Below are 12793 nucleotides of genomic sequence, written 5' to 3'. Positions count from 1 at the left end.
TTCCTTAGACTCTCAGGCCCTCCTTAATGCTTCTGACCTCATTTAGCACTAATACAAGTAAGCAGGTGTCCTGTACCTGAAGAAGTGTTGCCTGTATATCAAACCGCTGGTCCCAAAGGCATGCTGGTGCTTTCCTGATATGCGTGAGGGAATAGAACACAGGATAAAAACCAAACATGTATAGAAGTTTGTATTGGTGATGCCAGGGGCAAGGGCCTATGCTGGGAGTCTACACTAATTAGGGTACCTGGAGTTGCAAGAGACATAAAACCCAAAAGAGAAACTGTTGGCTTATATTAGCTTCAAGTGCTTGATCCATGTATCAACTCATGTCAGGCCCATGTATTTTTGCCATATTTTTTGACTTTGCCTCTTCTACTAGGGCCACTCTGCAGGCCTTCTCCTAATGATGGAACAAGTACTATAGCTGCAGACCACACTTTTCTAGGGCAAGACCAACAGGAAAGTGAGTGTCACTTCCTAGAAGCTTTCTCACTGCTGATAAGTGAAGACATGGTCTTTGCTTATTAATCCAGCTATGCTCCTGTGCCTGTCTTAACAGTGTTTGTGGCCAAGGACTCTTGTGTGCTGTGGGTGAAATCCCACCTGAAGCACAGGCCTAAGAGACAAAGAAGAGGTAGTTCCTGGGAAGAAAATCAGATGGCTGCTATCCAGATAAGGGACAACAGATCAAAATAATAATATGCACAGAGACCAAACTGGAAAATTTGTCCTAGCCTCTTGTGGTATTGTCTGATGACAGAGAAAGGTTCAGACCCAGAGCTGTGGAGATCCTGAAGTCTAGAGAACATGGAGGGCTAAGTCAAGCTCAGATGTCAACCATCGTACCACATAGAGAGGGAACAGAAGAGAGATGGCAGATCAGTGCATGGTAGGCCAGGGACATAGGAGCAGGTGACCCAGCTTAAAGGGACAAGCACAGCCATTCATGGCTACCTGTTTCTGAGGGATGGAGAGCAGCAAGGTCAACTACCGTATATGTCCAGGAGTGGAGAAGGAGAGACTCCAGGAACCTTTGTCAATTGCTCAGCAAACAATCACTGATGGCTATTATGTGCTGCATGTGTGAAAACAGGGATGAGGATTACCTGAACCTAGGGAGGCCACAGAGCCATAGCCATTGTTCAACTTAATCCATCTGGTAGTTTTGAAAAGCCCAGATTTGTGCTGATGTGATGGGGCCCTGAGGCATCTCCAAGTCTCCTTTTTGCCCTTTTTATTTGCTTTAAACTCTAATGAGTTTTTTCTTTAGGGTAGGGACTGCCAGCATCCTCAGGAGTTGCCATCACCTCTGCACTGATTGTAGCAATGTTTGATCACACTCTTAGTCAGAGGGCTCACTTTACTAGGGTGGGTGGGAGCCACTTCTTCAGGCTGTGTCTCAGATACATGGGGAAGTTTCCAAAACCTGAGTGAGTGACTAAACACGGTGGTCACTCTCAGATGGGGTGGCAACTGACTTCCTGTTAAGTCCCAGATTCCCTATCCTGGCCCAGGCAGTCCTCACTTGCTTTATCCATTGGTTACAATGGGAAATTCTCACTTTTAAAGTTGTTCCTTAAGCCAGAGATGTGGTCTCCAAAAAGGTCCACCCAAAATAATACACAAGAGAAATGGAAATTGGGTTGGTGGAGCATGGCATGGCTGACTGATGTACAAAGGCCAGTCCAGCTGAGCTTTGTACCCAGGAGCTGCATTTTGTCCTTCCTTCCCATGGATGGTGCTCTTCCCATGTTCGGTCCTGCCTCTGACTCTGCACTCTGGGGAGTGTAGTGCTCTCTCTGTGGTTTCTAGTGCCATTTTTGTTCTGGCATCTTCAGTGTCCACTTCTTACCCATTCGTGCTTCATGAACTTCAGCTACTGGTGGCTTATTCTGCCCTTGGTCTTCCTAGGCATTCTTCTGTCCATTTGCACCAAGAAGTCAGCCCTCTGCACTCCTATATCCCTCAGATTTTGCATCTCCTCCACTGCTCTGTGAGGCACCAGCATGTCAGAAAGGACTATCAAGAATTGAGATAGGTCCATCAGCTCTCGGAGTGTGAGTCCCCTTCAGGATTCCCTCCCTAGTTGCTAGTTGGCCTGTATCATTAGAACATAACCAGCCTTGAGAACCCACCCTGACCATAGCTGGATTTTCTGGATTGGAGGCCCCTGTCATCCTCCACTTCTGGTCAGTTCCTGCTCACCTCCAATACTCTGTGAAGTGCCCACCCCTCACAGAGACCTTCCTTTCCTCTAGCCTCTGACACTTGTATTCATTCACTTACCAGCTCTTTATGGACATCTGCTCAAGGCCAGACCCCACATGGGGCACAGGGAGGACCCCAGGATGAATCAGCTCCTACCATCTCTACTGCCAGGAGTGTCCTTCTTCTTCTGTTCCACCAGTCCTCCAAGACCCTGTCCCACCACCCCTGCCCCACCAGTGCTCCCTGCCTTTTCCAAGCCTGGTGCTTCCTTGCTGCTCTGGGCTAGAACCGTCCCTGCTGGCTGCTTTCAGGTGGTGCACTTACGTTTAGTTCCCAGTTGGGGACAGTGTTGGGTTCATGTCTGTATCCTTGGCACCTTACAGATCCTGGCACAGACAAGCTGCCCAGTGAGAGTTTGGGGAGTGACAGAGTGGCGAGTGAGTGTGCATGAAAGAGAGCAGATCCAGGATGAGATGAGGGTGGGGTTACTACTCCTTCTGTCCTGGAGTCCTGGTCAGCTCAGCAGGGAAGAATCCAAAAAATGAGGGAGGTGGCTATTTCTCAGTAACTGTGTTCACTTTAGATTCCCTGAATTCCCAGCTGTGTTGAGTGACAGGCCTCCTGAATCCCTGAGTCTGTCCACGTTCAGCAGTGCCACAGCAGAGCCTCTTTGCCAGGGGACAGCCAGAGCCTAAAAACAGCATTTCTTTAAAGGTCTGTGTTGGAGCTGCTCATATCCAGCTCCCTGCCAGGGAGATATTGAGCCCAGCAGGACAAGAGCAGGAAATCTGACTCAGCGAGACCAGAGGAGGCATTTTCTCAGATTAGAATTTTCTGTGCCAAAGGTGGGGAGTTTATCACAGTAGGGAAGGGGAAATAGAACATAAAATATTGAAAACATATTATATCCCACAAGCAAGATCCTCCAAGAGAGTCAGCTCAGTGTCTGTGGCTGTGCAGGTAGTCCCTGCTCCATGGCCAAAGGAGTGTGTGCCAGGAGCTGCCTGTCCTATATCCCTCATCAATCCCTACCTAGCCCTGGTGGAGCCAGGCACTGCCTGCAGTCTAGGTAAATTACCAACTGCTTCTGGACCCTTGGAAAGGGATGACCAGGACTAACCAAGAGAATGGAAAGCAAGAAGGGGTCAGTTGGATGGAAGCAGTTTTCATTATGATATGAAGCCAGGCCCCTCCCAAGCATCATCTCACTCTTCTCAACAACCCTGTAAGTCCAATGCAGTCAGTATCCCCAGAGAGCTGATGCTCAGAGATGTTGGGTAACTTGCCCAAGGTCATAAAGCCGCAAAGCAAGAATTCAAAACCAGGCCTATCCAAAGCAGGAGCTGGGGCTCTCCTCAACCCCTCATCAAATCCTTTTCATCAGTTCCACCTACTTCCTGAGCCATTTGGTTTGGGCCACCAGTGGTTTAGATCACTTTTGAAATCCAGCAATGTAAATTAGGATGGCTGTGGAGGCCAAGGTCACTTTGTCCCACTTCTCTCTCACTCCTGTCTGAGACATAGATGTTATCTGGACATGACAGTTTGTTTATCCCCAGAAATAATCTAACCCAACCCCAGGTGCCTTAGCACAGGGCTGAGAACAACAGATGCTGCCCTTCTAAAAGCTTACTGTGTGCCTGGCAGGGGTAAGGGCCCAACCCTCATCCCCTGGCTGGTGGAATGGATTCAGATTCAAAGCCCTTGCTTCACCTACCTCACTGTCCTGCTGGCCAGATCCTAGGACAGCTGGCTGGTGACCATAGCTCCCTGGTAGCCAAGGCTGCATGCTAGTCTCCTGAGCAGTTTATCTGAGGTCATGCTGACCATGTCTGTAACTGGCTACCATTTTTGCCTGGTTAGTTTGGTTGACACCCTGCTTAGTTTCATGTCTTCTGGAATTTTGTATTACACTTTGTGTATACTGCCAAACACTTCAAATATAATAAAAGAATGAGTGGAGAATATACAAAAGGTACTTTTCCCAAAGGATGTCAAGTGTATCCCTCTTTCATTGGTGACTAGAAGCCAGGGTGGGGTTCTATTCAAGAGGATGGCAGCAGGGATATTCATTCTGGGACACTGTGGGAAGAGAAATAGTTTAAATAGTTGTTTAAACTGGATTCCTGGGATGTTGTTGCCATCAGCCACATGGTTCCGTAGTTATGGACTCATCTTAGCCCCCCTTGGGATGCCCCAGTCCTGAACCCCCTCTGGGTAAATCCCTGTTTTCACATCTGGAGAGATTGACTGTGAATATTTCCAGATGTGCCTTGGCAAGATGAAAGGCCACTGGGATGAAGCAGTCAGTAGAAAGCTGGAGACTGACTTTGCAGATGTGAGGATTTTTCTTTCTGCAGAGACAGAGAGGGAGAGACATAAGTGCTTGCTTGCCCGTAACTGTCTACTAAACACCTTCATTGTCCTGACCTTGGTAACTAGCAAGAATTCTTCTTCCCTTGCATTCCTCCTATCTGTGATTAGAAACTTGAAGCCTTGGATTCCCTGGCCAGGCACAACCCTGAGTTACTCTTCTGTGGCCTCATGAATCCCTTCCTTCTCTCAGTCAATACACAACAAGGTATGCCAGGTGCCAAGGCCTCATAGTCACAGGGAAATGAGACCTGTCCCTGCCTTCATGGCACTCATTGTCTGGAAGAGACAACTAACAAACATGTGGAAAGAGAAATGCTAATGGACATGAGTGTGCTGTTCAGAGTAGGTGCTGAGGAGGCCTCAACAGGTAACATTTTAGTTGGCTCTTGAAAGATGGGTTGTGTATCAAGAGAAGCCAGAGGGCATTGGACATTCCAGGTGAAGAGTGTCATATGCAGAGGAGAGGAGTGACTTTTCAGGGGAAATGGGGCCAGCATAGAGACTGAGGCCAGCAGATACAGGCCAGGAGCAACACTATAGAGGAGGCAGTGACTAGGCCTTAAGGGAGCTTGAATCTTACCCTGTGGGTGACTAGAAGCCAGGGTGGGGTTATATTCAAGAGGATGGCAACAGGGATATTTATTCTGGGACACTGTGGGAAGAGATGGGAGTAGTTGAGAGAGGTCACTAGTGATGCCATTATATTTCAGGAAAAACTTGTCTGACCAAGGACATTATTTACAGGGGTGGGAATGAGGGCAAGATGGGGAAGATGTTTAGGAGACCAAAAGGACCACACGGTGGGGCAGCTGGGCGCCCTCCATAGGAGCTCTTGAAGCTCATCATAAAATGGCACAAGACAAAACACTGTCCATATTTCTCCTCCTCCAGCCAACATGCTCTGCTGAGGCTTGAGATATAGCCCATGGTGAAGAGAGGGTCCTCAGGGCTGTGTAAAGTCAGTAAACACCTCCCTGTGTAGCCCAGGGTGATAGGTTCTGCTGAGGGGGGTGAATCAATGGCCTGCTTCAAGGAAATAGAATGTGGCTCCCTTCATGCTCTCTGTCCTGCATTTTCCCAGGGTTCCTACTGACCACCCACCTTTTTACATCCTCTGGGTCCTATAAGCCCCAAGATCTCCATAACTTGCTTCACGCTCCATCCCAGGTTATGGACACTGTAGCTCCTCCTCCCTAGATTGCCAGCTCTTCACCATGCCGGGTCATTTTGTCCAAGAATTATGTACAGCAGTAAATTATGTACAGCCAAACCAACTTTACAGGCAGCCTCTTAAAATGCAAGCCTGTGCCCATGGTGGTGGAGACCATCCAGTTGTTTAGCTAGTCACTTACGATTTGTTGCAAACCCACACACACCAAGCATAGGCAGCTTGTTAGGCCTTTCACGCCAAGGATCCCATAAATAAATAGCAGAGAGTGTCTTGGTGCATCAGAGCTGGAGTATGGAAATGGAAATGCTGTATAAATAATACATATTTACAAAATAAATATATCAATACATTAGAGTGTGCAGCCATAACCAAATCACCTGTTTAACAATCATGGGAAGCTCCAAGGGTCTGCCAAGTGATTGGCTTCCATCCATCAGTGTGCATCAGCATTAGAAATGACCACTGAATGGAGGGGGTCCTTCTGTACACTGACCTTGAGGCCTTTGAATTGAGACAAGTGGTGAGATTGCAGGTGGGCACCCTAACACACAGCTTTTCAGCCAATGTGTGACACCTACCGCGGCCGTGTGTTCCTGCAGATGTCTTAAGGTCTGCTGCGAAGCAGAAGGCTGATTAGCACCGAGTTGCAGGATGTGGTAGGTTGCATCTACAGGAAGATGGCTGGCTGGGGAAGACGGATTTTCTAATTATGCAGATTTGCTTTGGCTTGCAAGGGGAGCCAGTGAGTTCACTTCCTGAGTGACTGTTCCCAGAGCCCTATAACTTTCTGCAGTTCACCCTGAAGGTAGGGCTGGGTTTTCGGAAAGGCAGTTTCCCATCTCTGCTTCCCCCTTTGCGCTCTGACCCCCACTGGGCATCTGGCTCCAGCATCTGGAGCTCCGAAGAAGCAGCTGACAGGATGGCCGCTAAAGCAGGCGCCCCTCCCCTTGGTTGTGATGGCACAATGCTGGATTTCAGTATTTTAAATGAAAAATATATGCAGTTAGCTGTGCGCTGACAATGTCCTTGAGGATTTGACAGTGAGATTTTCCAGCAGTTGGTCTTCGTTAGGATCCTGGCGGTGTTTAATAAGGCAGTCGAACTGCTGGCACCTTGGGTTCCTGTTTGTTCTCTGAGGGCTCAGGGGCTGCTGCGGTAAGCACATCGACCAGAGCTGATCATTACAAGGGCGTACGCCACCATGAATAAAAATGTCACACGTTTTCCCATCTCACAGCGGTACAAAATGTCAGTCCTGTCAAACACACATTGCAGGGAGCTGTGTGCAGTCCGTACAAATTGGAGAGCTGCATATTCCCCCAGCCTTCTGATATTCTTCATTTGAAGCTGAAGAAAAACAGTTGTTAACCTATTAGCTAGGATTTTAAACTCTGCCAAGGCGCTGGATAGTAGACTTTGACACAGATAGAAATGTATTCCAGGGTCCAGGAATTTTAAACCAGGTTCTCCATCCATTTGTTCTGAGGGAAGAAAAAACAACCACCCCTCTGTCTAGTGAACCTGTCTTTCTTTCTTTAACAGACACACTGGGGAAATTTTGGGATATTTCACATCTAAGCTTCCCATCGCTTCAACATTTGCATTCCACTCAAAAAGTCTCTTGCTTTTAGGGATGGCCCTGGGGTTCAGCCTGTACGACTAGGGTACCTCCAGGTTGAGAGTTTTTCCTGATCAGAAGGAAACCAGAAATGTTGCCAGTCTTGTGGACAAAATAACCTGAGTGATGGGGACAGTGGCTGGTTTGCCTGGCATTTTTCAGATGCTTGGTGATAACCTGACTAAGAATTTGATGCTGGCTTCCTGCTCTTGAGCAGGTGTTTCTTTGCACTTACTTTCTACATGCCAGGCCTTGGGCCAGAGGCCAGGGTCCCTTAGCCTCCTTAGGGGAGAAAGAGCAGCAATGCCCTACTCATGGGAGCAGAAGGAGAGGGGAGACTTCTCAGGAAAGGGAATGCAGTCTTGACAAGCAGGACTCCATCAGGTGGGCAAGCCAGGGACAGGCTTACAGGACCAGCATGCATTTGTTGAAGGGCAGAGGTACACAGGGGCAGGGCTGGAAAGAAGGGGCTGTTTATGGAGGGGTGCGGGGATCATTGAGACATGGCCTGGTTTTGAACAGTCTGCTGAGGGAACAGGGATGCAACTAGTTCCCCTGGGCTGCTGGCAACAGGAAGAGCAGTGTAGAGGCCACAGGAACCGCCTGACCTGGGAGCGATCATCAAATTCTCTTTCCAGAGATATGAGGCATTCTATTTGTACCACTGTAAAATCAGGAGAAGGTTTTTATTTTAATTTCCTAGTAGCATACTGTTTCAGGTGGACATCTTTCCAGAGATGATAAATGAATCTTGGTTTTGCTGAGCTAGCCCTGGCCCTTAATGTACTGAGCAAACCCTTGCCAAGTCGGGACCCAGGCTTGGTGAGATGCACGCAACTGCCTTTGTGGTCAGGACAGAGAGCTCAAAGGATGTCACAGGGAAGCCTACTCAGGGCCAGAGAGGTGCCCTCGGGCTAAAAGGAATGCATTTCAACATCTGCCTTCTGCTTGTGCTGCTTCTCATGGAGGGAGGGCTCATGGATACATGATAAATGAATCCACGACCTGGACTCAGATCGTGGCTCTGCCACTTGTAAGCTATAAAGCCTAACCTAGGCAAGCCACTGCAATACAGCCTCAGTTTCTTCATCTGTCAAATGGAGATTTCTACTTCTTTGTGGGGTTGTTTAGATTAGAGACCTTACATGCAGAGCTCCTAGCACAGAGTGTAGTTTGTAGCAAATTCTATGAAACCGTAGCTCCTGTTGATATCAGAGAGGGATCTTCTCTGGAAGCCCCTCCTCTAGCCTCCTGAGTCATGAGTTCCCACTTACTGAGAATGTCACCCAGGCATCCTTGATGACATCCCAGATGGCCATCCCAGTGTAGGTAGCAGTGAGGCGCCTGCTTCTTGCTTCTATCTGGGCAAAGAATGGCACATGTCAGCAAAGCTCCCTGCCCCTGGCCAGCCACCGGCCACATCTGGTACCCGACCTCTGGCCGCCATTGGGATGCCACCTATTCAGACTATGCACCTGCACCAACTAAAAACAAAGGGCTCCCCTCCCCTCCCCCCCAATGCTGGCCCTCCTCCTTCCCCCACCACTGTCCCCCAAGCGGCCAGGGTCACCCGGCGTGGTGTAGCCTTCCCTCCCAGCTGCCTGGCTGCTTTTGTTCAGCATGTGAACTTCCCCGTCAGCCGCGCTCCTTGCACGGGAAGTAATCAGGGATCTTGACAAGGCTTCAAACCACAAATGCCACTACAAATTAACCAGCACCACTACAAAATACTACTCCTGTCAACATCGGGAAGAATGCGCTGCTCTTCAGGACCAGTCTGAGGCGGCTTTCAGCTCAGCACTCACGCATGGCAAAGAGGGTGCTGGGCCCTGTGGAGTGAATGGCCTGGCAAGGCTCCTCATTGAGGGAGAGGCAGGCGTCGAGTCCTGAGCATGCCCTCTCCAGAGACAACAACTTGCCTGGCCCTGGTGGCAGGTGCTGCACTATTCTCCCAGGGCCACCTTCAATCCTGAATGCTTCTCAGTCCCCTTGCAGGTGGCACCTCAGGACAGCAAGTTGTGAGGTACATGGAAAAGTTAATTGGAATTGTGACAACTAGAGATTGCAAGTATGAATGTGGGCAAAAAGCTTCCATTTCCCCGTCTGTGGAATGGGATCACACAGAGCCTCTGCCCCTAAGTTGTCAGGAGCAACTAGAGTCTTCTGAGCACCACTTGGCCTATTAAGGAGGCTCCAGCATGCAGACTCCTTCCTGTCCCATGATAAAGCCCTTTCATGTTGCCAAGTGAGTGGGCGCTCACTAGATGGACACTTCATCCTCAGTCGTGATGTCAAAGTCCCTCCCATGCAGCATCCCCCTGGATGGTAGCTCATTACCTCTGCAAATGCTCTGGTGCCAAGGGTCCCCAGCTCCCTCTGGGTGTCCTGTTGAGCAGCTCAGGCCCAGAACACATGCCATAAACACCAGGCCTCAGTCTGCTCCCGCCATCTTCACTGCAACTCTGAAGCAGAGGCAAGCATTTGATCCTCCCCAACAAGCAGGATCCCCTCAGTTGAGGCTGGATGAGGAGGACTGGAAATAATGACAGGAGTTGGGGGACAGGCAGAGCTGTGCCTGAGAGCCGGTTGGGCATTTCAAAGGAAACACTCCACAAAAATATCACTTCAATGCACTCTCTTTTAGAGGCATATCAAAAGAAGCTCTCTTTTATTTCCATACCTTGCATAATAGCAGATTTCCAGTCCCAAAGAGTAGAGGAGCCTTGCTCCCAGCCCACAGGCCCTTTGTAAAGCTGCAGCAAGCATCATCTTCCCCTCCCAACTGGGTCCCTTTCACACACAGGTCAGAGCATTGATGTGGCTACTAGCCAGGAAAATTAACCAGGTGAACTCTTCCCTCGTTAAACAGCAACAGAGCTTAATTGTGAATTTTCTTTCACCCTCTCCATTCCCAGCAGCTTATCTGGTTGATGCACATCCCCAGAACGAACAGAGAAACTCCAACTCCTATCCAGCTTCCCCACCAGGGCCTCCTTCTTTAGGGCCAGGTGGGATCTGGTGGGAAAGGAGTAATTCAGATCACAGTTCAGACACAAATCAAGGTGTGCTTTGGGACCAGTCTTAGAAGCCAGCTGTCTTGCACACCAGCCCCATTGGGCATATCCCACTTTTTTGGCCCTCAGGAAAGAACATACCTCTCAGGGAAGATTGCCTCCCTTCTCCAGCCCACCCCTGCTTGGCATGCACAGGTCCCAGCCTTCAGCAAACCTGCATGAGCCTGGTGGCCTCCAGCATCTGTCCTCTTCAACCTCCCTGTCTCTACTTGGTGGGATCTGACCTGTCCCCACCAACTGTGACATTTCACTTTCTGTGTGGCCTTACTTTCCCGGCAGTGAAATGGGGGTTCTGATTCTGACCTTGTAGAGAGGTTGAAGGGATAGGATAGTTCCAGGGATGTCCTCCATTGACAATGGAGTGAAGCCATGTACCCATTCCTAAACAGGCACTGCTCCTGGACCCCTTGCCCCAGCTGTAATTTTTTAAATTTTGTTTTAGTTTTAGATGGACACAATATTTATTTTTATGTGGTGCTGAGGATCGAATCCAGGGCCTCACACATGTTAGGCAAGTGCTCTACCACTGAGCCACAACCTCAGCCCCAGCTGTCATTAATTTGAACTGAGCTCATAGAACATCCTCCAAAGTCCTGTCATCTTTGTGACCCTGGGCAAGGCCTTGCCTTTCTTCAACTATAACATGGGGTGGCAGCCCTCGTTCCCTATAGAGAATTCCCTGAGCTAGTGAATGTGCCGTGCAGGTAGGAGGTGCCTTGGCTGTGCCCATGATACAGGCTGGCTGGCTGGCTTCCTGGTGCCGTGGACAACCCCCCCACCCCCGGCTCCCATGCATGCTGCATTCTCTGCCCCCAAGTCAGCGCCTGGCAGTTGAGCATTTCCCACCCCACAGCCCCATGTGAGGCGCCCGCTCATCCATGCCGCCCAGGTAATTAAGTTGATATTCCAACATGACTTCCCCTCCTGACCTTTTGGAAACAATGTGTTTTGCTGCATCAACAAATTAATTGCAAATCAGATGCTGTCCTCATAAATGTGGGTTTCATATCCAATGAGCATACTCACCTGGCCCACATGGCTGACAGATAAAAACGCAGAGGGCCAGGCCAAGACTGGCAAAGGCCAAAGGGTTCCTCTCTTCTCTGGGACCTCCATGTCAATCACATCTTCAGGCTTGCCTTCTCATATTCATGTTTCCCCGCAGTCATGTGGTCAGGGCTTAAAATTGGCAATATGGAGGCCTGGACAAGTCTGTGACTGGAGGGGATTGTCTGTCAGCCCACCCATCCACCCATCCATCTAATAATCCACCAAGCTTCCTCTTATTGTGTCCCTGATTATGTTTCTCCCACAGAGCTAGAAGAAATTTACACTTCTTAGCCTGACAGTCATGGTCCTCTTATCTGGCGCCTATCAACCCTTCCCAGGTCCTGGCCTGTCCCATCCTCATAGCCAATCTCATTCTACTCTTGCTAGAATACTGTGGCCCCCCTGTACCCTGCACCTGAACTCCTCACCACCCCATCCAGTAAAAGGACCCTTTCTTTACGTTTCCACAGACCTTGGCATCCCTGTATCCTGCTTGCATTGTGATCTCTCCAAGTTTTGTTCGCCTGTGGGCCCCTGTGCCTGGTACAGAGTACAATCCACTATGTATTGAATAAACAAATGAATCATCTGCCTCTTTTGGGAAATACCAGAAAGAGATGCTCAAATGAGGAAAGAAAGGGAAGACATTGATCCCTTCTAATAGTCTTTTCTCTAAGGCACAGATCCCTAATATCAGAAGGGACAAGGATTAGAAAATCATGCTGTAAAGGATTCCAGAAAACTTTGGGAATTTTAATTGACAAGGATAACACAATAGACTCAGAGTACCTATTTGTTTTCATTCTGGCTACTAGCTGTGTGACTCATACTAGTCCCATAACTTCGCTGAGCCTCCTATTTCCTATCTCTATAATGGAAATAATTCTCTAACTTGCCTCACCAGAGAATGTGAGGCTCAAAAGAAAGAAAAGGAGCAGAAATGGTTTGAAAGGAAAACGAATCATACAAACAGAAGAGATTAAAATCCAGTGTAATCCAGTGTCCTTCAAAAGAGCCTAACTGACGGCATACACCCTTGGAAAACCAAGGACCTCACATCCACAGGATTTTTCTGGGGAAAAGTGTGAGTCCAATGGGAATATAGGATTGGATGGTTCCAATTCATCCTCAGGATCCTAGGCTGAGCCTCTGCAGTCATGCTTGCAGCCTGGGAGCATCCTCACAGCAGTGCTTGTGACTTGAGGTCATTTCCTGCCCCAGGAGGGTTAACTGAGACAGAGAGAGGTTAAACATCTCACCCAAGTGGTGGAGCCAATACTGAGCCCATATCTG

At 49.0% G+C, this 12793-nt stretch overlaps 1 protein-coding gene across 13 annotated transcripts in view; it reads left to right on the top strand.

Moving 5' to 3' along the window:
- Nucleotides 1–12793, top strand: part of Dennd1a (DENN domain containing 1A) — a 517467-nt gene that overhangs the window by 472753 nt on the left and 31921 nt on the right. The gene's annotated exons all lie outside the window — the stretch shown is intronic.

Source organism: Ictidomys tridecemlineatus, chromosome 4 (assembly GCF_052094955.1).
Source record: "Ictidomys tridecemlineatus isolate mIctTri1 chromosome 4, mIctTri1.hap1, whole genome shotgun sequence".
Lineage (NCBI taxonomy): Eukaryota > Metazoa > Chordata > Mammalia > Rodentia > Sciuridae > Ictidomys > Ictidomys tridecemlineatus.
This window is presented reverse-complemented; position numbering and strand designations above follow the sequence as displayed.